The sequence below is a fragment of the Eulemur rufifrons genome, chromosome 10 (assembly GCF_041146395.1).
Source record: "Eulemur rufifrons isolate Redbay chromosome 10, OSU_ERuf_1, whole genome shotgun sequence".
NCBI classification, from domain to species: domain Eukaryota; kingdom Metazoa; phylum Chordata; class Mammalia; order Primates; family Lemuridae; genus Eulemur; species Eulemur rufifrons.
In genome coordinates, this window is record NC_090992.1 from 17,833,231 (window position 1) to 17,859,077 (window position 25,847).

At 42.3% G+C, this 25,847-nt stretch overlaps 1 protein-coding gene across 11 annotated transcripts in view; it reads right to left on the bottom strand.

Annotated features, from left to right (window-relative positions):
• Positions 1–25,847, bottom strand: part of TENM2 (teneurin transmembrane protein 2) — a 1,169,384-nt gene that overhangs the window by 270,442 nt on the left and 873,095 nt on the right. The gene's annotated exons all lie outside the window — the stretch shown is intronic.

A 25,847-nucleotide genomic window follows, 5' to 3' on the forward strand; every position in this document is an offset into this window, starting at 1 on the left:
ACAGCATGTGGAGACCACTGATCCCCGCATTTTAAATAACATGTAAAGAAAGAATTTTGAGGGGAGCTAAGGAAGTACATTGTTAACAATTGGCTATTGCTGTTGCAGTCTGCCTAAATAAACAGCTGGAGGAAGCATTTAGGTTGGGTCTACTCTTGCCAAGGGTGGGGGGGATGGATGGGAGGGGAGACACACTAAGACAGCCTTGTCTTGCGCTATAGTCTTCACCAATTTTTCCTGGTGATTAAAAATGGTGACACAATATATGAAAGAAAAAAAAATAAAAGTAGGGGCCGGCCTAACTGCTAATAAATCACTCATTCCTGGAGATGGCATGCCAATTTTTGGTCTTTAAAAATATCACCCCCTCAGACCCCAAGATGATCAACTGGCCACAAATACCCTGCCTTCTTCTACCGAACCACCTCTTTGGAGCAAGTTACATCTTGATAGCAATTTAAAGATGCTAAAAGTGGAGATGGTGGAGTCTCTGGTTGATGAAAACTGTCACCAGGTCACCCTGTTCAAATTTGACCTTGAATGAGAGCCAGGAGGAATTAGGGGTGAGGATTTTCAAGAATAACAGCCTCTGGTTAGAACTATGGAGGACAGAGTCTGTTGCAGATGGCCAAGCTGGTGGCTGGCTTTGAACCCCTGGCCTGGCCACTTATTAGATGTGTGACCACTGGAAAGCTACATATATATTTTTTTCTGTGTCTGTTTCTTCATCTGCAAAGTGGGTATAGTAATTGTACTTCTCACATATGGTTGTTCGGAGAATCAAATGAGAATATATCTATAAGGAGCCTAACACAATTCTTGGCACACAGCAAGCTATTAACAAATATTATTATGATGTGTTATTATTTGGTATAATTAATCAGGCTGATAGTAGCCACAGAAGCTATGACTCTGAGGACAATGATGAGTACCTCCTGGGATGCTGTGGGCCCCAGTGTCCCTATTGCTTTGAGATATTAATAGCAGTTTATGGAGGGAAATATCCAGGCAAAATTACCAACTTCGGACCCCACCACCTTCCAATTCCGGCTGCACAAGGGCAGAGTGACTAAGTGACATGGCCAGGGGCATTCATACAGGCAGTCTCAAGAGCATCTAAGAGCTCAGAAAAGTGAAACTCAGAATTCAGACTTCCATTTCCATAAACAAAACGATCGATGTTGATGAAAACCAAACAGTAATACTGACCACAGCTGCCGTGAGTTCAGTTCTCCCTGTGTGTCTGCAACTGTGTGAAGTGCTTTACTTAAGTGATCTCGGTGTGTTCCCACTCCCTCCTATGGGGTAGGTCACTTATCAGGCCCATTTCCCAGGTCCAGCAAGTGAGGTTCAGAGAAGTAACGAACCAAAGGCCACACAGCTGAGCAGGTGGTAGAGCGGGTGCTGGCTCCCAGGGTGTCTTCCCTTCCCAGCCATATTCAAAGGAACCCCAGGCCAGAACACACACAGGGAGGGAACAGGCCTGCCGCCCTGCCAGATGGACACCTAGCAAATGCAGAGGAAAACTGGCTGGACTCATTTCTTTGCATGTTTGCTTAAATGGCAGAATCGAATCTTGTGAGAAGTTGGAGGGAATCACCTACCCCAAACCTCTGCGCAGCCTCATGATACCGCTTGGATCAGGAGAAATAGGCCAGAACAGCAAACTGCAGTGCAATCGCTTTTCTGTGCCTGCCCCAAAGGCCCTCCCCAACCTTCCTCCTCTGTGCTGCACCCCCAGCTCTTGTAATTTTGTATTTAACCAGTGGCATGAGGGATGAGCAGCAGTTAGGTTTGTTGGGGCAGGACCAAGGGCACACTCCGTCCCAGCTTGTCTTGTCCTGCTCTGACCAGAGGTACTTTGCCAACAGCCCGGGGATGGAGGAATGGAGGGAATGGGTCCAAATCCAGCCTCCTCTTGTGTTTAAAAAGATTTTCTCTAAGTAATGGGCACTTTTGACATTGAGCTTGCTCCCTCCTTCCTTGCTTTAACATTTACTGAATGATTTGTTACCCAAAGAATGGACTTTCATTTTTTGTTACTGACCCACATATGGTATTGCTGGCTCTGCAGGGCAGTTGACCTGTCTGCAGCACTTCTTGGATCAGCCGCTGTGGGAGCAGGCTGCAGCTGCGGTCTCTCTCCACATCTCAGAGTGGAGGAGAAAGAAGAAGGAAGAATGAAGCCGTGAGCCGAGTTACGTCCTCTGTCTCAGCCCCCAGCGCTCGGCTCCAGCTCTGGCCGGTGCCTCCGGGCCTGGTTTGCACAGTCCTGTTTGGGGGGGCCTGTCCTTGATGGAAGAGCCCCACTCAGCCTAAACAGAGGGCCAGAGAAGGAAAGGGCTGTGCTCACTCGTAAGGGATGATTTCTAGTTCTGCTTACACAAAATATATGACCTCAGAGAAAGACATTCCAGTGCATTTGCAATGACACACAGATTGTTCCTAAGGAACAATCATTTGCAGGCTTAGAAACCAAAGTTTCGTCAGCTCTACCGACACTCAGAAAGGACTAGCGTTTGGAGGAACATCCAGAGATCATCTAAGAACAATAGCTCCCATTTAATAAGCACATGATAAGCGCTCTACATATTTCATCTTATTTAAAACTTTCAATAACCTTCAACATAGATATTGTTCTCCATTTTAACGATGACGACGAGGAAACTGAGGTGTAGAGAAGTTAAGCGACACAAATCTCCCTCCTTTAATTTCGTATCAAACTGTAATACTTGTGTGCCCCTCCGGGTGCTTGCTTTGCTCATTGCGTGCATCTCTTTTGTAACCCTCGGCACGTGGTTTATGTTAGTTTTGGACTCTCCTGTTCTCTCCACTAGATCATGAGCTCCTCCAGTGAAAAGAGCCCGTCTCTCCCGTTTTTGCCTCCCAGCACCAGGCAGTAGTGCCTAGGAGACAACCGGTGCTGAATGAATGAATGAGTGGACAATTCATGTCTCTGCGGGGTTGTATTTGGAGAGTCTCAGTGGAGAAGGATCAGAGCAGATTTCTGCCTCTGTCCTTTGAGTGTTCCCTCTGACTGCTGGAATCGATGACGGGCCCTCCTCTAATTCCCTAATTCTTATTGCCCTCAGAGAGTCCATTGGCAGGGAGACAGCCAGATACAGGGGGAAGGTGACTTTGAACCCCGCTGTCTCTGTTTGTTTTTTGGTTGTTTGTTCCTGGCTCTGTCTTACCATCTCTTGTTCTTCTTCTTGTTCTTAAATAACAGTTTTTTTTTTTTTGAGATATAATAAAATTCAGCTTTTTAAAGTATACATTTCAGTGTTTCCTTAGTATCTAATTTTAGGACATTTTCATCATCCCCAAAGGAAACGCTGTACCCATGAGCAGTCGCTCCCCAGTCTCTCGCCCCCCACCCCCACCCCAGCCTCTGGCAAATGCTAAACTACTTTCTGCTCCTATGGATTTGCCTATTTGGGACATTTCATTGAAATGGTAATTCCCTCTGCTTTTTTTATAACATGACATCTGTCTATCACAGAGCTCCGTTGGATCCCATCAAAGTTAGCTCTCAGATGGGGCACACTTCATGCCACTTAAAAATATCTTTTCCTGGGGACCTGAAGCAGGTGCTCCACACGCACTTTTTTTGGCTGGGGTCCTGCTGCTGTTGATAATTTGCAGATGGAGGTTGTTAGGTGATGAAATTTGAGAGCAAGTTGGATACATGAGGGTCTGAGGGGAAGCCTGGAATTTGTTCTAGCGGTTCAGGCATGGCTATGATCAGAGCCGAGGGCCCTTTCTGCTCGGCTAAAACCCAGCTGGGCACAGGCAAGAACTCTGGTGGGGAAGGGGAAAGAAGAAGGGGACTCTTGAATTGGGTGCGGAATCAGAAGCTGCCCTTGGGTTTAGAGCTTAATAGCGATTGTGGGTCTGGGATCATCTCACCCAAACAGGACAACTTCTTACACATGAGGGGTTAGAAAGGGATTTTAAGCATAGGTGCCACATCATTTTACCATGCCGCTATATTCATTCTTTGCTTTCCTAAATCATCAGGAAAGTATTTCTTGAGATCAATGTCAACTCTATTAGCTACTTTCTAAGTGACAAAGACAAGAAAAAAAAAAAAGACCACTTGAAATACTTGAGACGAACCCTTCTAAAGAGAAGATATTATTGCAAAGTTACATCTGAGCAGTGCCTATCTGAGCATTTCAATAAATCTACATTACCCTAGGTATTTTGACATCCTCTGGGAGAGGAAAGCCTATCAGTAGAAAGTAATGATTTTGGGTTTTTCAATTGCCCTAAGGATCTTGACAATACTATTAAGACCCATGCGCTCCCTGTCGAGAAGTTTAGGAGTGAAATTATTAATACGCCCAGACGTTATGTTGATTGTTGTGCTATAGCAGAAAATACTCTCTCTGTTATTTGAGCTGCATTATCACTTTCCCAAGCAGAGAATTGCATCAAAAATTTAAACTCCTCTCATTCCAGCTCATCACATAGCTTTTCAAGGTCTTATTATAAAATAGGCTGGGTGAAATTTGGATATTTCCCTACCCATGAAAGATAATATGTTTTTCAAAGACCAGACTATGTTTTTTTTGAAGAAGAAGAAAAGAAAAAACCTCACAGTGGAATTCTCTTCCATCAAGATGCCATTTTTTAGGTCTTTTACTAGGCTTTCCTTCGGTATATTTCATTCTTTTTCTTTTCTTTTCCTTTTCTGAGATGTTCATAATGCTTTCCCCTGAACATAAGAAGAGGATCAAAACAAAGAGAAAATACGATTTTGATTTCAGATTGAACCTCTGTTGAACAGAATGATGGGAACACACTCTGATCTACACCACTCATTAATACCAAGTGTGACTGAAGCACACCAGTTAAATGGCAAGGATAGGAGAAAGGTTCCCAGAGCATTTTCACTTCAAAGCTCGGCAGAATTATTTACTATCTGGGTGACCTTTTCCCAAAATCTCTCCTGGTACATGCCTTATAGGGCAAGGGAACAAAAGTTTCTCCATACTATATAAACAGAAGTCAGCTGAATGTCAGACCTTGAAGTGCATCTGGTTTCAGGTCAAGTGACAGCTGATGTAATGGGATGTATAGGACACTTTGCTGTCGATATCTTCAGAACCCCCTTTCTGCCTTTGGAACACACACACACACAAGCAAGTAATTACCCAAGAAAAACAAATATCCACTGCCCGGGGTTACATGGCTCAAGCACTGTCAGAAAGAGCACCCTTCTGGTTTTCTTCATAATTGTTTATTGGCCTCTTTCAAATTTTTCTGTTCTGGGGTTGCTGTTATCTCCCAGTTAAAGTAGATCAGACCTCTCATCGTGCTCATGGCCCTTCCTACCAGGTAGCATGGACCATGCATAGAAGCTTCTAGCTGCTGAGAGGAAGATGAGAACCACCCACCACCCACACACACTGAAGACCCTCAGCATGCAAACAACTTCCAGAAAAGACTGGGACCAATGGGAGGCCAGTGTGCTCTGCAGCTCTCAGCTTTGTGGTGGGAGGAGGAGTCAATGCCATTAAAACCCCTGGCTCCCACTGTGCTCCACTGGGAACAAAGGTTTCCTCCTAGCCAGGGTTCATGTTGCCATTTTTTAGGTCTCTTTTGGTCTTTAAGACATTGATCTCTCCAGTTTTGCCTGGGGGACTTCTGGACTTAGGCAACCAAAGTTTTGAGGTATTTGACCTCTGTTTCCTCCTCCATAAAAGGAGTTTGTACTTGGTAAACAGAGTTAAATGAGAGAGTTAAATGTAATGCACTTAACACAGACAATGCATTGCAAATAAGAAGTACCCAGGAAATGTCAGTATTTATTAATATTTTGTCTGAATAGGCTAATTCTTTTTTTGAGGTGGTAGAGAGAGGGGTGACACAGACTCCGGGATTCCAAGATTATTATAATATTTTGATGACTTGAAAAACTTTCTGTTGCCAGATACCTTTAAGGTAAATACAACCATTAAGAATCAGGGTTTCTTTTTCCTACTAATGAGTTATAGTAGCTCTAGGTCTTACAGAATCCCACAGTAATCAGAACACTTATTTTTCACATTTGCAGCTTCATTAAAATAAAACCATCTGATGATGGACAATTTGAAGTGCCTTGGAGGAGCTTTTATTCCTACGATAGATTCTTTTATTAATCAGCACAAAGAAGGCCTAGGTTTTCTTGAGCACTGGCGGTCCTCTTTAGCAGGAGACCCCATTTTGCATGAAAATCCTATGATAAAAATCAAGGTTTTAAAGTTTCTTCGGCTCATTTCTGAGCCGTGCAGGTTGCTCTATCATTACAATCCACCGTTGCCACTGGTGAACAAAGCTCCGACATCCCGAGTTGTTCATCACAGTTACATGGTTTAAGTCATGAATTAGCAATTTGCTTCTCAGGGCTTCTTGGGTTACTGAAACATTCCAGTATTTATCATCTAAAATGGGATCATTCTTAATCCCATAATGCAGAGAAGGAGCCATCTCTCACGTGAAATAATCAGATTTGGTGGAGAAAACAATTTCCATTTCTAACACTGCCTATCTGACACTTCAACGGTGTGGTCTAGGAAGCCTTCTCGATAAGATGATATTTGATCAGAGACCTGAAGGAAACAGGGAGAGAGCCATTCTAATGTCTGAGGGAACAATGTTTCAGGTAGAAGGCAAAGCAACAATAGAGGCATTTTAAATCTGGGAGGTGTGTAAGGATTGCCCAGAATATCCACCAAGGTTTGTCTATTCCATTCAGCTTCCAGCCTAGTTCTTGAAGAAAATACTGAAGTAAATCAGAAAGGCCCTGACGTGGATCCTCACTGGCCTGTGCCTGATGTGGGAACCACCGAAGGAGGCTTCTGCCTCAGGCCCTTTGCACGTGCTATACCCTTGGCCGGGGGATACAGGTCATTGAGTAGCTTACTCCTCCAGTATCTGCAGGTCTCAGCTCAAAAGTCATGTTCTAAGACATGCCTTCCAAGACAACTTCAGCTATCTTATCCTCCTTACTTTGTTTTCTTTTTTTTTTCTAAAGCACCTATTGGTATCCTTTTTTTTTTTTTTAATTGTCTATCTTTCTGCACTCTATAGTAAGCATCTTAAAGGCAAAGATGATATTTTATGTTATTCTCCTCTGAATCTCTGGCTCCTGGAACACTTGGTAGACACAATAAAATGGGTTTTGAATTAATTAATTAATTACACACTGTCAAGTATGGCAACAACAAAGAAGTTGGAAGGATATTCCAAATTCCAACAGAAATGAAAGTATCTCAAAGAGGCTCTTGGATGGTCTCACTGGAGACAAATCTCAAAAGCTTGAGCTCAACAAAATTTCAAGGAAAAAATTATCGTGGGCTTCCTTGCCAAAACACAGCTCTATCTCACGCAAACCACAGCAATTTTTTCTGTTCCTGAAGCAACCCAAACATAACAAATGCCTCGCAAGCAGAAATCCCCACGGAACGAACGGGGGCAGAGGCCTCCCACACACCCCAAGTGGGAATATACACATTTCACTTCCAAACTCTGACTAACTGGATCTCCTGTGGCTTCTTCTGCCGCTGAAAATGTTCACTTTCCATCATGAATTCATTGTATTAAAGAATCTTTGCTAAAGGCCTCTGACTCACCTCGGCAGGGCGAACCCTGATTCATCTGGGTAGTTGGTGATACAAAAAGCAATTGAATGTGGCAAAGAAAAAGGATGGTGTTGCTAAGAGTTTGCAAATCAAAAACAAGATACAGGGAATGCTACCTCCTTCAGGAAGCCTTTTCAGAGTGGTGCAGATGAAATCCCATGGCTTCCTCAACCCTGTGTCGATGACAGTAAGACATTTTATGATTGTTCTCTCCTAGGTCTAACATTGGAGCTGATACTGACATTGAATGACTCTGTTTGGTCATATTTAGCCCACTAAATCTTCATAAAGCCTCTCTGGCATTTACATGGCATGTAATTGGAGAGTTTTCATTCTGTGGGTTTCTTTTTGTACAGAGCCTAGCAACGTCATGTTCAAGTAGCCACTTGATAAAGTCTTTTATATCCTCTGAGAGAAATCTAAAGAAATGACAGGTCTGTCCATAAGCTTTCTTTTGCCTTTTCTCTAATTACATGCCTTACACAGGAGCAGTGACACATGCTAAGCTCATTTATGACAAACCATTTTCAATCACTTATTTGTTTGTTTATTCCTTCTTTTTCATTCATGTCTTCATCTGTTCACGTGTTCCTTCGGGCTACAATCAATTACTGAGTACCTGCCCTGGGTCTGAGAGCTTTTGGAGGCACAGAGTCCCCGGCCCAGAGGAAGGTAAAGAGACATGTCCTATGCTGACCTTTTGGGTATGCCACAAAATTACACCTTAACTCTTTTTTTAAATTGCTTGTGGTGGTTACCCACCAAAGTGCTTTACTTTTCCATCTATGTTTTTATTCATGTGTCAGCTTATGTCTGAAAATTTTGTAAAGGCCATTATGACATATTGCTCTGAAAAAAGTTCGTATGTGCGTATCATTAAACTATACAGGAACGCCTTCCTCCTCTCCTCACCCCAGTCTTATCTCTTAAGGCTAACTTACTATTCTGTTGGGTCTACATTCATGCATGTCCCAATGGGCAAGGTTTTTGCTAGCGTACCATTTAAAGGATGCTCCATAGCACACGGAGAAATTCACAGGAATGTTAATTATTACCTGTGGAGAGAAACTATAACATTTTGATCCATTTGTGCTTTCAACTGAACATGGTATTTATCAACTGTCTTTTATGTTTAATTCTAGATAATAGAGCATGGCAAATTGGAGTCTTCAGTAAAGCACAAGGACTACATGGGCTATATTGCTTTCTTCGCCAAGTTCAGGGTCAGAAACCCTGCCCTGGGTTCTGAATTGCTGAGTGGAGTCTATGCTGGGGAACAGTAGGAGCCACGTGACCTTCGGGCTGGCTACTCTTTGCACACATAAAGTGGAGCAAGACAGCTGGATTTACGAAGGGAAAATGGAAGTGGAGGCTGTAAGGCGGTTTCACCACCTGGGTTTCCTCCACTTGTCCAGTCCCCATCTATCCGCACATCTTCGCGTACGCTGAGAACCCTCATGCCGATTCCACAGACAATACAGATACCTTTCACTTCGGTGTTTTTCTAATTAAAACACACGCAGTCTGACTCAAACGAGAAACCATAAACAGAATTAAGAAAAGCCAGCAAACTCACTTTGTGCTTCTTTTTTAAAAAAGAGTTAACTGGTTGAAAATGTGAGCACTGTTTCATTAAGGAACAAAAAAAATTAATGACATAAAATGAAACCAGAGGAGCACACGGCAAAAGAGTATCATGCTGGAAACACACGCTTCACTTTTGACAGACGTGAAAGCCATCTGAAACACCATGATGGGAACTTTCACGCATTGCTCAGGGGGATGCAAAACGATACAGCCACCCTGGAAAACAGTTTGCCAATTTCCCACGATGTTACCCTTACCACAGTGCTTAATAATCCCAATCCTAGGTATTTACCCTAGGAAAATGAAAACTTAATGTTCATCCAAAAAACTGCACATGAAAATTTATAGACACTCTCTTCATAGTCTCTAAAAAGTGAAAACAACCAGATGTCCTACAAGTGAAGGAATAAACAAAGCAATTCATACCAGGGAACACTACGCAGCGATGTTGATACATGCACCCACTTGGGTACATCTCAAAGGCTCCATGCTAAACCACAGAAATTAGTTTCAAAAGGTTACATACTATGTAATTCCACTTTTATATGACATTCTCAAAAAGACAAAACTGTAATGACTGGGAACAGATCAGTGACTAAGAGGTGTCGAGTCTGGGGAAGTGTGTGACTACAAAAGGTGACACAAGGGAAGTTTTTGGGGTGAAAGGGCAGTTCTGTGTCCCTATATAGTTGTGGTGGTTCCAGAAATCTATACATGTGTTAAAACTTATAGGACTGGACACAGTAAAGCCAATTTTACTGTATGTTAATTTTAAAAATATAATAAAACATTAATATAATTAAATACCATGATGACTGCTAAAAATAAAATAGAATTATTTGGGTCTATGGAGAAAAGTCTTGCTTCAGAGCAGGAACAATTTCAGGCAGAGAAGTTGAGGCTATTCTCTGAAAAACAAGGGAGCAAATCAACCTGAAAACTTGGAAATATATTTCTAACATATTTGTCACATCCTTAAAAAAAAGCACGCCGGAAAAAAACAAAAACAGAATCGACATCTGTGTAAAAGTCCTCTTGGCGTATCGCTAATAGTTTTTGCATTTGAATTCATTTACATTTATTGTTTGCTAAAGCTTCTGTGTCTATTGCAGGCTGTTGAAGAAACTCCACTGTGTAAAACGGAGAAAGAATGGCTTTGCGGCACGAAGTCGTCGCTTCTCTACTGACACTCAGCACAATCTCTAACCTTGTTGAAACATTAACAGTACTACATTATTCATCACAATAAGATTATTAGTTCATGGGAAACAAATTACAGAGCCTCACAACCTGCTCTACTTCTTGACTGCATACAAGGCGATTTTTCATGAATGGAAATTGCTACCCAGGAGGAGAAACTTGTTTGTCTTAGGAAATTTCCAACAGTTAGAAAAGGGTCAATTCTGAGAAGGCAAAAGTGCAAAATGATAAAAGAAGGAAAAAAAGTTTAGAAATTATTTCGAAAGAAGCCTAAGAGCTCAGCAACACAGGTAGAGCTACAGAACATGAGCTGGGAGCAATGGAGAAAATCAGACCTGCTTTGTTTAGCATGATGGTACGGCTCTGCGTGTTGCCATGGATTTATTGGGAAAACACCTTTAGGAATGTAGGGAATGCCAAACACATAAAATGCTGGCAATTTATGTAGACGTTGAGAATGACTTGGTCTGTTTTAGTCCCTGTGCCGTGAATGCCAGCAACTAGCAAATGCTGTCTCAGATCCTCCCGGAATACTTTCCTGGACCACTCTCTTCTCCTGCGGGCAGAACTGACTTCTCTCCTTCACGACTTTCAGGAACCACGTACAGATGCTATTTTCCCACCCACCACTCTCACTCGTTACTGTCCTTATCCTCTTGCATGAGGGACTGAGCCCCAAGTCCAGGGGCTCAACTGGGGTTGAGGGGTAGCAATAACTCCTTGATAGATCACGGTTTCCAATAGCAACAGCTTAACCTGGGGAAACAGGTGTGGTGTAATTAGCATAGCTCTCTGCACGGCTCCGGCACCTGTGACCCACATCGGCCCTGTCCATCAGAGCCCGTGGGGATCCTAAATGACGGGGCCGGGAGCTCACAGAAAGGAGAGGGATGTACAGAAAATGACACTGCCTGGGCTCACAATAGGGACTTTGGCTCACAAGGGCTAATCCCAGGAAACAGACCAGGGCAAATGTGAGAAGTGCGAGGATTCTAGCAAGGGTACCCTAGGTGCTGACAATTTAGGAAGCTCCATTGCCCTTGCAGCTCTTCACCCCTCCTCAGTTTCCCTCTCAGCGTGGGGAGCAGTGCATGTCCTGCTGTCTTCCCTCTTCTCCACTCTTTCCCCGACTCTGTCCTTATCCCTTACTTGTTCTGACCTTTCCCATAAACACTCCTGAGGACACAACTAAAATGCCATCTATTGTTTTGTTTCTTCCCACCCCTCTTCGTTGCTGCCAGTCTCAGAGGAAGTCAGTGAAAAGCCATCATTCTGCCTACCTGGATAATTCAAGAGCAGAGCAGCCTGCACAACCGTCCCGGCGAACGCGCGTTAAGCTAAGCCTCCTCCGCTGCACTGGGCTCTGCCAGCTCGCCGTGACACTGGGCACACAAGTGCTAGGCCCCGGAAAGCCGCCGCGGCATGGGCTGCAGTCACGTCCCCCACCCAGCGGAGATCAGTGTCTTGAACAAGCAAAACCTTGCGGGAGCACAGGAAGGTTCCAGCGTTGTGGGCCAGCCCTGAGTCAGACAGGCCGGTGCTATCTTTGTCTTCCCTCCCAGGGATCACACTGCCAGTCTGGTTAATACCCAAAGGCTCTCGACATCTCTCATTGCTCCAGCCAAACTCCCTCGTCCCAATTTCTTCCTCTGAAGCAGCCCTTTCTCCGTGTTACATCAGTGGCTAGACTTGTCATCAGTTCTTGTTTTCCAGGGGGAAGCAGCACTTTTTAGGTACTTGCTTCTAAAGATGACAACGAATGTGGATGGCTACACACCCACATTTTGATCATAAAATGTGGTATAATTTGAAGCCAGAACAGTTTTAAAGAAAATTTCAGGAGAGAAAATTGGAATCGTTCCCCTTTCAAGGGGAGGGAGACCTGGTGTCTGAGTGCAATGCAATTGTTCCGCCCCATTACCATGCCCCTTTCTCCCATCGTTTAGGGACAAAACAATTAATAGGATAGGGTGCTACACATTCAAAACATTTGCAAGTTTATGATAGGATCTGATGTAATATTACGTGGGCAGATTTTACTCTTCTAGAAAATAGCCTAACCAAAGAAAGTGGTCCAAGGGGTAGTACATGTCCAGGGGGTTGGGGAGATTTAATCCAAGTTTAACCTGATTTCTAAAATTGATTTGATAGTTCCAGATCCAGTAGCACCTCCAATAAGGTGTAATCCCAGATGTCTTCACCATATTTATACTCTTTTGCCATCTCCTTTAGTATATTCTATGTGTCAAATTCGTGTCCATGCTTATTCATTAACAATATTGATGTTAATAATTACAATAACAATAGCTAATGTTTTTGAGCACTTACTACCTGATAGGTTTGGTGTTAAGAACTTTACGTAGATGATCTTACTGAATCGTCACAATGACCGTTTATGGGGATACCCATTATACAGATTGGGAGACTGAGGTTTAGAGGTTAAGTAACTTGTATCAGGTGGGAAGTGGGAACCAGCCCAGGCCATCTGAGCCTACAGCCCTGGCTCCTCACACTAGGTGGTCCTGGGTCACGAATGTGTCTTTCTTTGCACATTGTTCATAAAGGTAGTAGTCCAAATGAGTGAGTTTTCTAGACAACTAAAACGTACTATCTGCAAGTGCTTGATATTTTTATTTTAACCATGCTGTGTGGATATAATAAGTCAAAATTGGAAGCTAAATTTGGCTGCATTTTTAAAGAGAGCATAATGAGCATAATTCAACGTTTAATTGATGACTGAAAACCTATTAAGAGCAAACGTAATTGTACTGTGCAGTCATATAGCGACGCGTCTTCCTTTGATTTATTCTGTCTCCTTCCTTGAGGTCAGGCTGTCAATCTTTGGGCTGCTTCTGGGCCTGCCGTTCACACCACTGTACACCCCTCTCCATTTCTGCCATTTATCTCTGAAGTTCTTGTTTTTTAAAAAATATTAAATTTGTTAAAAATCGCATGTTAACAAAGAACAAATAAGACCCGAGATGCAGGCCTAACGGGGTACAGAGCAAAGGCTTTCTAAAAGCTATCCTGAGAACTTAAGAGGGAGTTTTTAAAACTGATTTCTCTACTTGGGGTTATAGTCCAGAAAGCCACGGTGGCCAAGGGCCTGTCAAGAACGCTCACTGTACTCTGAATTGTCACTTAACTGGTTTCTGCACATGACCTGGTTTTCCCAGCTGGACTGTAAGACGGGAAGGTGGAGATCACCTTATATTTAGCAAATGAGCCCGTGCCAGTGCTTAGGCCTGCAGGGCTGCAAAGATAAGAATCCCCTTTTCAGGAGTTTAGAGTTTAGCTCTTTTTGACACAATGCAAAGGCTGCTATGGTGGTGGGTAAAACAAGGGACACTTGGTTTGGTTTTGGAGTCAGCAAACTATGGCCCATGGACCATATTTAGCTCCTGAGCTAAGAACATTTTGTACATTTTTGCAGGGTTGTAAAAAAGAAGAATACGTGATATAGACCATATGTGGCTCACAATGTGAAACCTAAAATATTTACTATCTGGACGTTTACAGAAAAAAATTGCCAACGCTTGGCTAGTAGATGAGGGAGGGCTTCCTGGAGGAAGAGGTGCACGAGCTGTCTCATTGTAAATTCATCAGGGTCTACTGTGGTCTTACACATATATGCATATATACTTATATGTATATTATATGTGTATGAATGAATGATGAAACAAACAGGCATAATTGGTAGGTTGCATTAGGGTTGATCACAGACTATGATTCCGGCTCATTCTACTGGGCTGATTGTTGCCTTAAGCAAATACAGACTCTCTCTAAATCAGCACATTCACTTTAGCTCACTGGAGAAACAACTGAGGGGGAAAAATGTTTTTAAAAAAAGGAAACGACCAAATTTCCTTTCTCAGGTTCCACGTTATATTCATTCACAGTCGATCTGTACAGGATCGAGACATTCAAACATGGAATTACAGCAAGAGGCACGCAGCTAAGCGTCCAATGAACGACACAGAAGTTAACACTCTCTCCCTTCCCTCCCCGACCTGCAACCAGCCTCCCACCTTGCGGCTGTTCACCTAGGCAGCTCAATATGGCCGATGGTAAAATCTGCAAACATGTCTTTTTTTCTTCTGTGGTGTTTTATATCTCACCTACTCTTTGGGCTTTATTGAAACAGAAATGTCACACTGCTATCTTTAGAACACTCAGAGAGTTTGAGCTCAGAACACTGTAGCTGATGCCCTACACGAGAAAGTGAGGGGATGCAGATTTCATCTCTGCAACAGCAAAAGCAGACACAGTTTCAAAACAGCTATTAATCTGCGATAAGGGAAAAGGCATAAGGCCTCAAGATCTTCCTTCCAACCACCATCAAAACCAAAGTTAAATAATCCAGCTATTTCTGAAGCAATTAGCAGTATATATTATTTCCCAACACTCATGAATGAAATCATTTTGGAAACCAGTGCTCTTGACACGTTTCACTATAAAATCAATTACTTTTAAAGGCAAGAAGCTCATTCTCCACCCGGGGAACATATGATACACCACCTGCCTACTCCGAGAGACGCTTCGTGTTTTTGAAAAAAAAAATGGGTTTATGGGATTGGGGTGCTCTCCCTTCTGGTATTATCTGCACATTTCTGCAATAAGGAATTTCAAACATATCCCAATACTTCTATAGCCATTATGTGGTCCAATTTAGAAGCATTCTGAGTCTACACCATCAGGAAACTGTTATCTTCTGTTAGGAATTAGGCTTTCCCAACCTGATATGATCTTAATTATCAGAAGTGCATGCTCACCCAAGTTCAATCTCTGACATCATAATAAAGTACAGTAGCTCCATTTCCGATGAGAAAAAGCTGATTCAGGGAGATACTGTATATATCTGTTTGCATAGCAGGAATCAGGCCTGAATTTATTTTCCTAGAGATGTTTCACGGATAACATTTTCATTTTCATCAAACGCAAGCAATTTAAAAGTTCTCCTGGCTGTTGACAATCTCTACAGCAGGGAACCTGGGGTGATTACACATGGCGATGCTTTTCAAGGGACAAAGGGTGCTATTTTATTTCCAGAGCATATAACATGAGGCATGGTCAGAATGGTATTGCATTAGTTTGGGATCTTTTGCTTTTTGCAGAAATCAAAGGCAAATAACTGCTCCCAGCCAAAGTTGGGACTGACAAAGTTGTAAGCCTCATGCAACTGTACGGTGTGTATACATTTCTCAATAAGTGCTTGAAATTGGCTATTTTTTTTTTATCAGAGCAAAAAAAGTAACTCTTTTTGAACCTTGTTAAATATCCATTTCATGAATTTCTAGTTTCGTTCAATTAATGGTATCTTGAAAAGAAATTATGCTTTTTTTAAAAAAATTTTTTTCTTCCCCAGAAACTGGCCAATCATAAAAATTTTAAAAAATGTCTCAGTCAATTCAAACTAAGCCACAAGTCAATTGTCAATAGACATTAAAACCTAGGATTTCGGAGGGGGCCTGGAGTCCATGCCAAAAACCAAAAAATAAATTCCTTTTTTTTTTTTTTTGATCCTTTTATACAAAGTCACTAGCTTATTTATTCCTAAAACAAACTGAGACTTTTGTGTCTAAACAGTCATAAGAACCCTGATAAAAACTAATGTTAAGAAATCTGCATTCATGGGGATGCGTCTCAGACCATGTCAAGATTGCCATTTAAGTTACCTCTGGAAAAAGCCCCCTCTGTCTGAGATAGGCCAAACTCAATTGATCTTTTTATGTCTCTGGTCTTCTCTGGAAGAAAGTAAAAATTGCTATTTCCCTAGAGCACCGTAAAGAGATCTGAGCATGCCTCTTCTTTAAGCAATAACCATTAATATGGGTTCCGCTTGTACCAGACATCTGTAATGCTTTGGGCTGTATTTTCTGGCAAGATAACAGTGTCGTCTTGAGAATTGGTGCATGAAGAGGACAGAAGGCAGAGAGGCAGAGCTGAACTGCTCACTTGTGCTCCTATCTGAGGGACAACAACTCTTATCTTGCATGAAAACCTAGCCCTGAGTCACAAAGAAATGTTCATAAATCTTCCCCCACCAATTTTGTCAGTCTCTATGCTTGCTTAGGGCTCACGATGACCTTGGTTAGAATCCACTCTCCCCTGGCAGGATTCAAAGGGATACGAAATAAGATCACTGAAGAACATCTCTTAGACTTTTCCAGGTCCAGATTCCAACTTCTTTGACAACCCATTTCAAGGGTAGTCTTTCTTGAAAATGAGGCAGAAATCATGTTCAATAAATTCAGTAGCCATTTATTGAGCATCTATTGTGTGCCTGGATCTGAGCCTGATGCCAAGAACATAGTGGTGTCTAAGATATAGCCCCTACCCCCAAGGAGTTTGTAGTGCAAAAGGAGAGACAGGAACTTGACAAGTGGAAAGAAAGGGGAAAGTGTAAGGTATTCTGAAATTACCTTCTTCTGATGATAACATGATGAAAACTCAGATGACTTTTACACAGACTCAGAATTTTCCAGATAAGGCAATTTCATTGGCAAGCCAAGCAGGCTCTAACATACTTTTAGAGGCATTTCTCAAATGCTCTTAGACAAGTCTAAGAATTATCTTGTGCTTCTACACATTCTTTCAACAAATATTTTGGTGTCTCTCATGTGTCGGGCGATGATATGGACATATTGCCCCACCTTCGTTAATTGCTAAATTATTAAATGTTCTGCTCTTCCCACTGGATGAAAGTTTGGAAATGCAGAAGCTGTAACAGCTTTATCGTGGTGCCTGGGATTGTACCAGGAATATCCTTTATGGGCCTACAGGAAATGAATGCCTTCAAACTTGCTAAAGCTTCAGGTGATTCAATTAATCTAATTATTATTCAATGTCCTATCAAGACAGGATTTTGAGGGACTGGGAAATAGAGCTGGTAGGTTTTGACATTAGAGAATGAGATAGGAACCACAGACATTTAGGGGGTTCCTAGAGAGGCTAAGGAAATGCTAATAGGAGAGATGAGAAATGACCAAGATAACTTTCACATTCGCCTGAGGATTCTTACTGTGCCTCTTACCCTAGACAAGAAGGAAGAAGAGGAGGAAGGGGAGGAGAAGACAAGAGGACGAAGGAGGAGGAGGAATCATGATTAATTGATTTTCCTTTCTGCTAGATGAAATAAATCATATCAACCCAACTCCTGGACATCATTAGGTATATTGGGATAATGTTGGAGACATCCCTGCCAAAATTTTAAAATAGTATTTAGCCTTCCTAAAGCACACCTTTATAATCATTGACATTTGTAATTCAGAACGTCAGCCTCACTATAGCAGAAACCACCAGGCTGGGTCTGTGTTAGCGTGAGGTGGGCAGGCTCCCAGGAGACGGGCCAGCAGTGGAGACTCAGGGATGGCATCCCGCATCCCCAGGCAAGCCAAGGCAGGCATCCTGTTTCTGTCCTGACTGACACCAACCTCACTCTGGCTAATGAATCCCCTCACTCTGAGTTCTGTCCAAGCCAGAGCCGCCTTCCTAGGGGGTTTAAATAAAGAAGCAAGAATACCCTCTAAACTAGGTTCCAGCATTGCTTGCTTTCTTCATATGCAAACCATTTGCACAAGGAAGCATCCTGTACCCCTTCCCTCTGTGCAGCACACACAAGGAAGCCTTCCTTATGGACTGGCATAAAAATAAGGATTGATTTATGCATGTAAGTCCACCAATGGAGTGACATAAACCCAGTTGGTGTCTCTGCATCCAGGAGACTACATTAGCACCACTGCATTACCCGGGAGATGTGCAAAATCACATGTGGCTGACATCTCCCCCCACTCAGCAGCAAAGATGCTCACAGGCCCTATTCCCTCCACTATGTCCGTGGAATAATGTAATGTTCAAAAAAGATGCTCCTAGGATTGCAAGGCACCTTTGTCATTATAAAACACTGGGCAGAAGTGGAAAGTGGTGTAGAGATTTTTGACCTTAGACTGATGAACTCAGCACCACTGAAAAGGTAGGGTTTAAATCATAAGCCCACAAGACATCTGTGGAGAAATCAAAATAAAAATTAAAAAAATACTTTAAAATCCTCTTTTTTCTCTCTCAAAAAACATGCATGTACACACACAAACACACCCACACACCCACACACACAGACATAGTGGGTTACTTACAAGAAGGCAAAATTCAAACCCCAACCTGTTAATACCAAGTTTTGTTTTGTTTTAATTAAACTTTTAAATGTGAGATAGTTGTAGAGTCACATGCAGTTGTAATAAATAATGCAGAGAGATGCCAAGTAAGTCCAGTTTCCCCCAATGTTAACATTTTGTAAAACAATAATATAATATCATAACTAAGATATTGACACTGAGATTGTCAACATACAGAATGTTTCCATTACTAAGAAGGTCCTTAATGCTGCTCTTTTATGGCCACACCCATTTCTCTCCCCCTTTCCTTTTTAAAAATTGAGGTGAAGTTTATATATATAAATGTTAAGCATATAATTTGAAAAGTTTTGATAAACATATATACCCACGTAACTGTAAGCTTTCTCAAGATAGAGAATATTTCCATCATATCAGAAAGTTCCCTGGTGCCCCCTTTCCACGCCATCTCCAACTACCTAGAGGCCATACTTATGATTTCCATCATCATCAATTAGTTTGACATGTTTTGATCCAAGTTGTTGAGTTCTTAGCAGCCCATCCCTTTGTACTGCTGGCGAGTATTCCACTGTATGATGCTATCAGAGTTTGTTTATTCACTCATCTGTGAATAGGCATTTGATTTGTTTTCAGTTTGGAGTTATTGAGAGTCAAAGCTGCCAATACCATTCAGGCATAAATCTACATTTGGACACATATTTTTATTTAGGGGGTTTAATACTTAGGAGGGGGATTGTTGGGTACACGTTTAACTATATAAGAGAATGCCAAACAATTTTCCAAAATGATTATACCAGCCTGCTCTCCACCACCATATGTGAGGTGCTCCACATCCTTGCCACTATTTGGTGCTGTCAGTCTTTTTAATCTTAGCCATTCTAGTGGTTATGAAATGATACCTACGTGTTTTATTCCTTCCACCTAAAGCCGGGGTAGAAAGGGGGTCTGGTGGCAAACTTTATAATCCAATATGGATTCGACTTGGTTTCAGATCTCAGTTAAAGCCCCAGGGTTTGCACCCAGCCGGCAACCTTAGATGAGACATGCAATCTCAAGCTCTCCAGGTGCTTCTAATGCAGGTGGTCCTCCGACTTCACTTTGACATATAGTGCTGGGGAATAAGTTTCGTGTGTTTCTGATGCATCCATATCAGTGGAATCCCTTTGGTTCTGATGAATACTTTCTTCATGCTTTTGTCACCTTGAGTTGAAAGAAGTGTTAACCTATGTCATGAACTCGAAATATTTTACCATTTTTAAGCTATTTCCTGGAGAGATAAAAATTGGCTGACAGGTCAGACTCAGCCAGTTGGACATACTTGGTTACTCTGCATGCTCCTGTCGAGGAAAAACAACGTTTGGCCCATCAATGGGCATCCCATTGACTCGCCTGAATGGTTCCTGGCAAGCGCTCATGGACAGAAACGGATCAGAGCCGGTCCCCACGACACCGACAGAGGAGTCAGCAAGAGCGCCTCGCCTGTCATCCGTGCTCAGCTAACTGGGCCTGAGAGCCAAGAACTGCACCTGATTCTGCTTACCTGTAAGGAATATGTATAAAGACAGATGTAGGACTAATGGTTTTTTTTTTTAGCTCACAATGTTGACAAAGGGTTCACTGCCTTAATACATAAAGTTTTCCTATACATTGATATGTCAAAATCTAACAATCCAATCGAAAGTTGGACAAAGTTGACAGAAAATACAAATGGCTCTTAACATATGAAAAGCTGCTCAACCTTGGTTATAATAAGAGAAATTCAAATGAAAATACACAATGAATTTTTTTCACTCTTCCAATAGGTAAAAATAGTAAAATTAATCCATTAGAAGCATATGTGGAAACTCTCACACATTCCTGTTGGGAGTGCAGAGAAATTTAGCGATATCAGTTATAACTTCATATATATATATGTGTAGGACTCTGTTTTGATGTGGGGAGATAATGCACCCAGATTCCTGAGCTAAAATAAAGCATCCTTTCCTCCATCTGGTGCAGCTCAGAGATAAAACAGAAATGTGGGGACCCGGGACTTGGACACACTTTGTCAGCACCTACAATTTGCCACACGTGTAAACACAAAGCCGCACTCACACCATGGCATGACTGTGAAGCATTAAAATGGGCTTTCATGCGTGTTTTACTGTGGCATCTTTCTGCTTTACAGCCACACTTTGTCTCTTTACATGGATACACGTGCACCCTGAGTATGTTTGCTAGAATGGTGGTGGCCGGTAAAGAGAGAGAACTGTGGCTCCCAACTTCACCACTTAACAAACCGTGGGAGGGAGCTGTGTGTGCAAAATATTCAACTTGTCCAGGGCTCTGATTTCCTCATCTGTAAAATGGAAGTTATAACACTTATTTTACAGGGCTACTATGAAAAATAAATAAGCTAATACATGTGGCGGTCATTTATCACGCAGCCCAGACATTACTAGGACCTCAAGTGTGGGCTGAATCTGACGGCCTACTCCCTAGGACATAATTCTGATCGGGCGGGGGGCCTAAGTTGTCTTTCCACCTCCCCAGCAGTGGTTCGGAGATGATACAGGTAATTTAAGTTATTTATGCATCAATTAATCCTATTTCTATTCAGATGCAAACAAGGCTGTTGACAAAGAGGCGGCAGGTAGAGCAGCTAGTGTCCTCAGATCATAAATTAAAGCCTGAAAACATCCACACCCTCTTCACATAGCTTTGGTTGGAGTATAAGAGACAGGGCCTTTGGGCTGGGGGTAGGGGGTGCATCTAAATTGTCTTAAACTCAAAAACAGGTTTCAAAGTCCAGGTTTTGGACTCGTAAGCCATTCTACAATCTCCTCAACCTTTCTTCACTCCAGGGACACTGTGGGAATACAAATCTTGATCTCAGAGGGGCAGTAAACAAGTAAGAACAAAGCTGATGGATCTCAAAGCGGCATAAGCAAAGGGGGTGAGTGAGTATTTATGCAGAAGTCAGGCTGAGAAAGAGGCTTCTCAGAGGAGGGCACAGCTGCGCTGGCTCTCACAGGATGCTTTGGAGTTCACCAGATAATCGAGGAGGATAGAGTGCCCTGGGCAGTGGAAAGAGTGTGACTGAGGAGAAGCTGAGGGTGGCTGGATGCTGAGTGCAGGCAGAGAGAGAGGGAAATGAGATCAGAGGGGTAGACCCGGTAGGCTGTGTCCCTGCACTTGTCACTTCCTGGACAGCAGGATACATGTTTTCTTAGCCCTTCTGTTTTAAGCATCTAGCACAGAGTCAGGCAGCGAAAGAACATGGTGGGCTGGGTTTTAGGAAGATAGTAGACACCAAGAGCAGTATGGTGGGGGGACTGGAAGAGGGAGTAGGCTGGACGTGCAGAGGCCAATTTGGAGAATGTTGCTTTAGACCCAGCTACAGATGATGAGGCCTGAACCAGGGCAGTGGCGTGGAATTCAAGAACCAGGGCCACAGTCAGGAGATACTAAGGACGGAATGTGACAGAAACAGAGGTCTCATGGATGTGGGCCACGTGGACAGAGGAACAATAAAGGATGACTATAGGTTTCTACCTGCGGGTCTCAAAGGAAGAAAAGCTAGTTTTTGGTTCTAGTAGAACCTAAAAGACCATTTTGCTGGTTTTTCCTTTTCTCCTTCCCTATAAAGACAGTTCCCACTTCATGACTTATTTCTTTTTCAGTATTCCAATACTTCTCTCCAATATGGCCAACACTTTTCTGACTCATGAGACCTACTGAAGTGCTTAAGAAATCAGACAGATGTGCATGTCCATCCTGGCTTTGCTACTTACACCTTTTGATGCCCAAAGAAACTTCTTTAATCTTCTCAGCCTTCATTTCTCCATTTACAAAGAAGGGATAATATTACTTTTCCCAAAGGGTTGCCTAGAAGGGATAATATTACTTTTCCCAAAGGGTTGCCTTCATGAATGTTACATGAGCACAATGTCTTGTTTCTAAGTGCCCAATAAATATTAACCACAATTCTTGTTTTGTTATTTTTGTTTATTATTTTTTTTGTCATGTCTCCCCTTTGGCACCCTCTCTGAGGCACATTAAAACTTCCCTCCTGTATGGCTTCCTGTCCATGATAGCATGATTTGCCTGTGGACAGCACATCTCAAACAGTCATGTACACACAAATCACCTGAGGAATCTTGTTAAGAGGTGGATTCTAATTCAGGGAGTCTGCATTTCTCAAAATCTCCCAGGGACTGCCAATGTGCACTAGACCATGGACCACACTTTAAGGAATAAGGATCTAGACTCTCTAGACAATTCTGGAGATTTGCAGATTGCAACAAATTCTGATCTAGTGCGTATCCTTCATGTTGGCCAGGAAACTCTTTCTTTTAGAACAAATCATTTCATTGCAATTGCTACACTGTTTTCCTACATATACATTTCATTCCTGTGAATGGCACCAACCAAAAGATCAGCTAGTCTTTTGAGACTCTAAAATATTTGGAACCAAAGTGGGCATTAAAAAATAAACTCTCTTTATTCTGTACACAGAGTGAAATCCTTGCACATCCAAATGTAATAAATATATTTTTCAATGTCTGTTCCATAATTTATCACACAATTTCTCTCTCTGCTTACTGTAGCTTATCATCAAGACAACTCCAATTGGATAAGATGAAGACGCTGCCAGTAATTTTTAATATTATGGTGCAATCATATATTTTCTTAGATGGTTGATTTGATATAAGGCCTAAGCCTCAGTCCATAAATCTTTGGGTGCTTGAGATTTGTGGTAATTTCATATTTAATCTATAGCCTATCAATATATCATCAGGACCTGAGAAATGATTAAGCAGAACTTGGGAGATAAGCATGGGAGATAGCGGATAATAACCTAATTCCCAAAACATTTATAGACAGAGGACCCTAGAATGGGCAAAATATGTCAGGTGTTTGTTTTTACAGTTAATTTTTACTTAACTCTTAACACTTCCTGGGCTCCTCTGGGATGTTTTCTCAGTCACTGTGGATGCTGTCATGCTGTGAATGGCACTAAATACAAAGAAAACTGTTCCTTTTTTCTGAGCTTATTACCTGCATAATCCTTATAGTCATGTTTCAAGATCTCCCTCAATTATTTGTCTCCTTATAGTTTAGATTTTGCCAAGGGCTGGGTATGAGAAGGTAAAAGTGTCCTAAAGTCTGTGACTTGGCTTTATTCACTGTACTTATAATAGTACTGGGCCCATAACAAAAATATTTTTTGAGTAATTGAATTTTGGTGTTTAATTCTTATTCATTTATTGGAAGTCACCAATAGGGCCACTTTTAAAATGTAGCATTTTTGCTTCTTTAGTCTAGGCATCTACTTGAATTGTTAGTCCTGTAGCCTCCCCCATCTCCCTTCCTGCCAGATGGACCCATCCCAGAACAGTCCTGAGGCGCTCTGAAATGCAGACACCCTGATGTTATCACTCTTACTTCCACCACATTGCAAATGAAGAAAATGCTTCTACTTTTGTAACTCAACCGCAAGCCGAGGTGAGCATGCTCAGAAAGTACAGCGCTATTTCACATTTGCCTTGTCTCGGCCGAAAAAAAGAATGTCTTGATTTATTCTATTTCGAGTTGCCATGCTCTTGGGGGAATTTAGGAAATGCAAATAAACTCGACACAGCAGTGGTTGTAATCCTGTCTCCCTCCAAGAATCTTTGCTGGCTCTCTTGCCAATGCACTCCGATAGGCACCCAAACATTTTCAGTTGACTTCCCGTAAATTCTTTACCATGTGCTATTCGCTATGCTTTCTGCAAAGGGATCTCAGGAAGTGAGACCTAGAAACACAGCTTCTTTCCAAACAAAACGCGTCCCCTGTAAGTTTCAGACCAAAGCTGCTCACAGAAAGCATGTTCTCTCTCTGGCCAAGACATCACCTGTCTGCCCCCCTCCCCGCCCCCCCTCCCCCGAAACTCAAGGAAACCTGAGCTCTTTTCCCTCATTTAGAATAAAAGCCAAGGAATAATATGTCCTTAAACTATAATTTGCTTGCATTCGAAGGCTTCCTATCCAACCCCACAATAGTCCTCTACATAAATCAGATTTATTTATTCATAGGCACTAGCATTCCATTACTTTCATCAAAACCAGTCAAGCTGCATTCAGCGGTTGCTGCAGTCTTATAAACTAACTGGAAAAGCAATTAACATTCGCCAGCACTTTAGACAGTGGGGAGAGGGCGAGGGACCCCACCACACTCTTGATAACACAACCTCTGTAGGCGGATGGCGGTGCAAAATGACTGCTCCTCTGTGTCGAGGGAGATAAGAGAAGTGACACAGATTAAAACAAATTGTTGATCCATACCAGGGAGAAGCTAGGGAAACAATAGAAGTAAAAGCATAAATGTCAATTTGGGATGATAAAGGATACAATCTAAATGTAATATGAGAGGCCCCCAGACAAAAGCAAGAAATAGAGATTGCACATTAGTGAAGTATCAAAGTACTGGAGCATTATAATACACACACGCGCGCACACGGCGTCATATGCTCCCAGCATATGAAAATACAAGCAACACATTGTTGATTGCTCAGCAAACCCAATTATGAATTAACTCGCTATTGCAGAAATTCTCCAAAATTATGCTCATTTCAAGCTGCTCTGAAGAACATTTCGTCCCCGTGGTAACTTTGCTTCCCATATTGGCTTCGTTCTCCTGCTTTTTCTTCTAAGTGCCTACAGGCTACAGGAAAAAAAAAAAAAACCAAAAAACAGAAAAGAACAAACTGCTCTCGTTGTCAGCCTAACAGAGGTTCTGGCCAAATGCTTACTAGTCTGATAGAAAGATTAAGAGTGAGGTCAGCACCCAAGGTCACCATCTCAGCTTCCAAAACACTGCTGCACGGCTCCTGCCTCCCTCCTTGGCAATGAGCTTGATAAGTCAAGATCTGAGAATTCATTCCTAATTACTCTAGTGTCAATTCTAGTCCTGCCTTTATGGTGACAAAAATCAGACTGCGGCTCAGCTGCGGCTGTGTCTAATATAATAGCTGCAGCTTGCTAACGTGGTGGGCAGAGCTTACAGGGAGGTGTGCAGGGGGTAAGGTGTCCCATCGTCCTCCCAGACCAGGGTGGCATCTCACTCCTGATGGGCAGAATGGTTATTAATTACCAGTGGGTCCCAGGAAATCGGCCATCAGCCACATCCTCAAAATGTTCTGTGTTTGCTCAATACACATCTCAGAGCTTCTTTTTAAGGACGAGTAGTAACTGTTTTTATTCACTCAACATAACTGCTATGCTTTCATAAAAAAGAGAAATATAAATAAACCCTTCTTGATCTCATCGATGTGATGCCA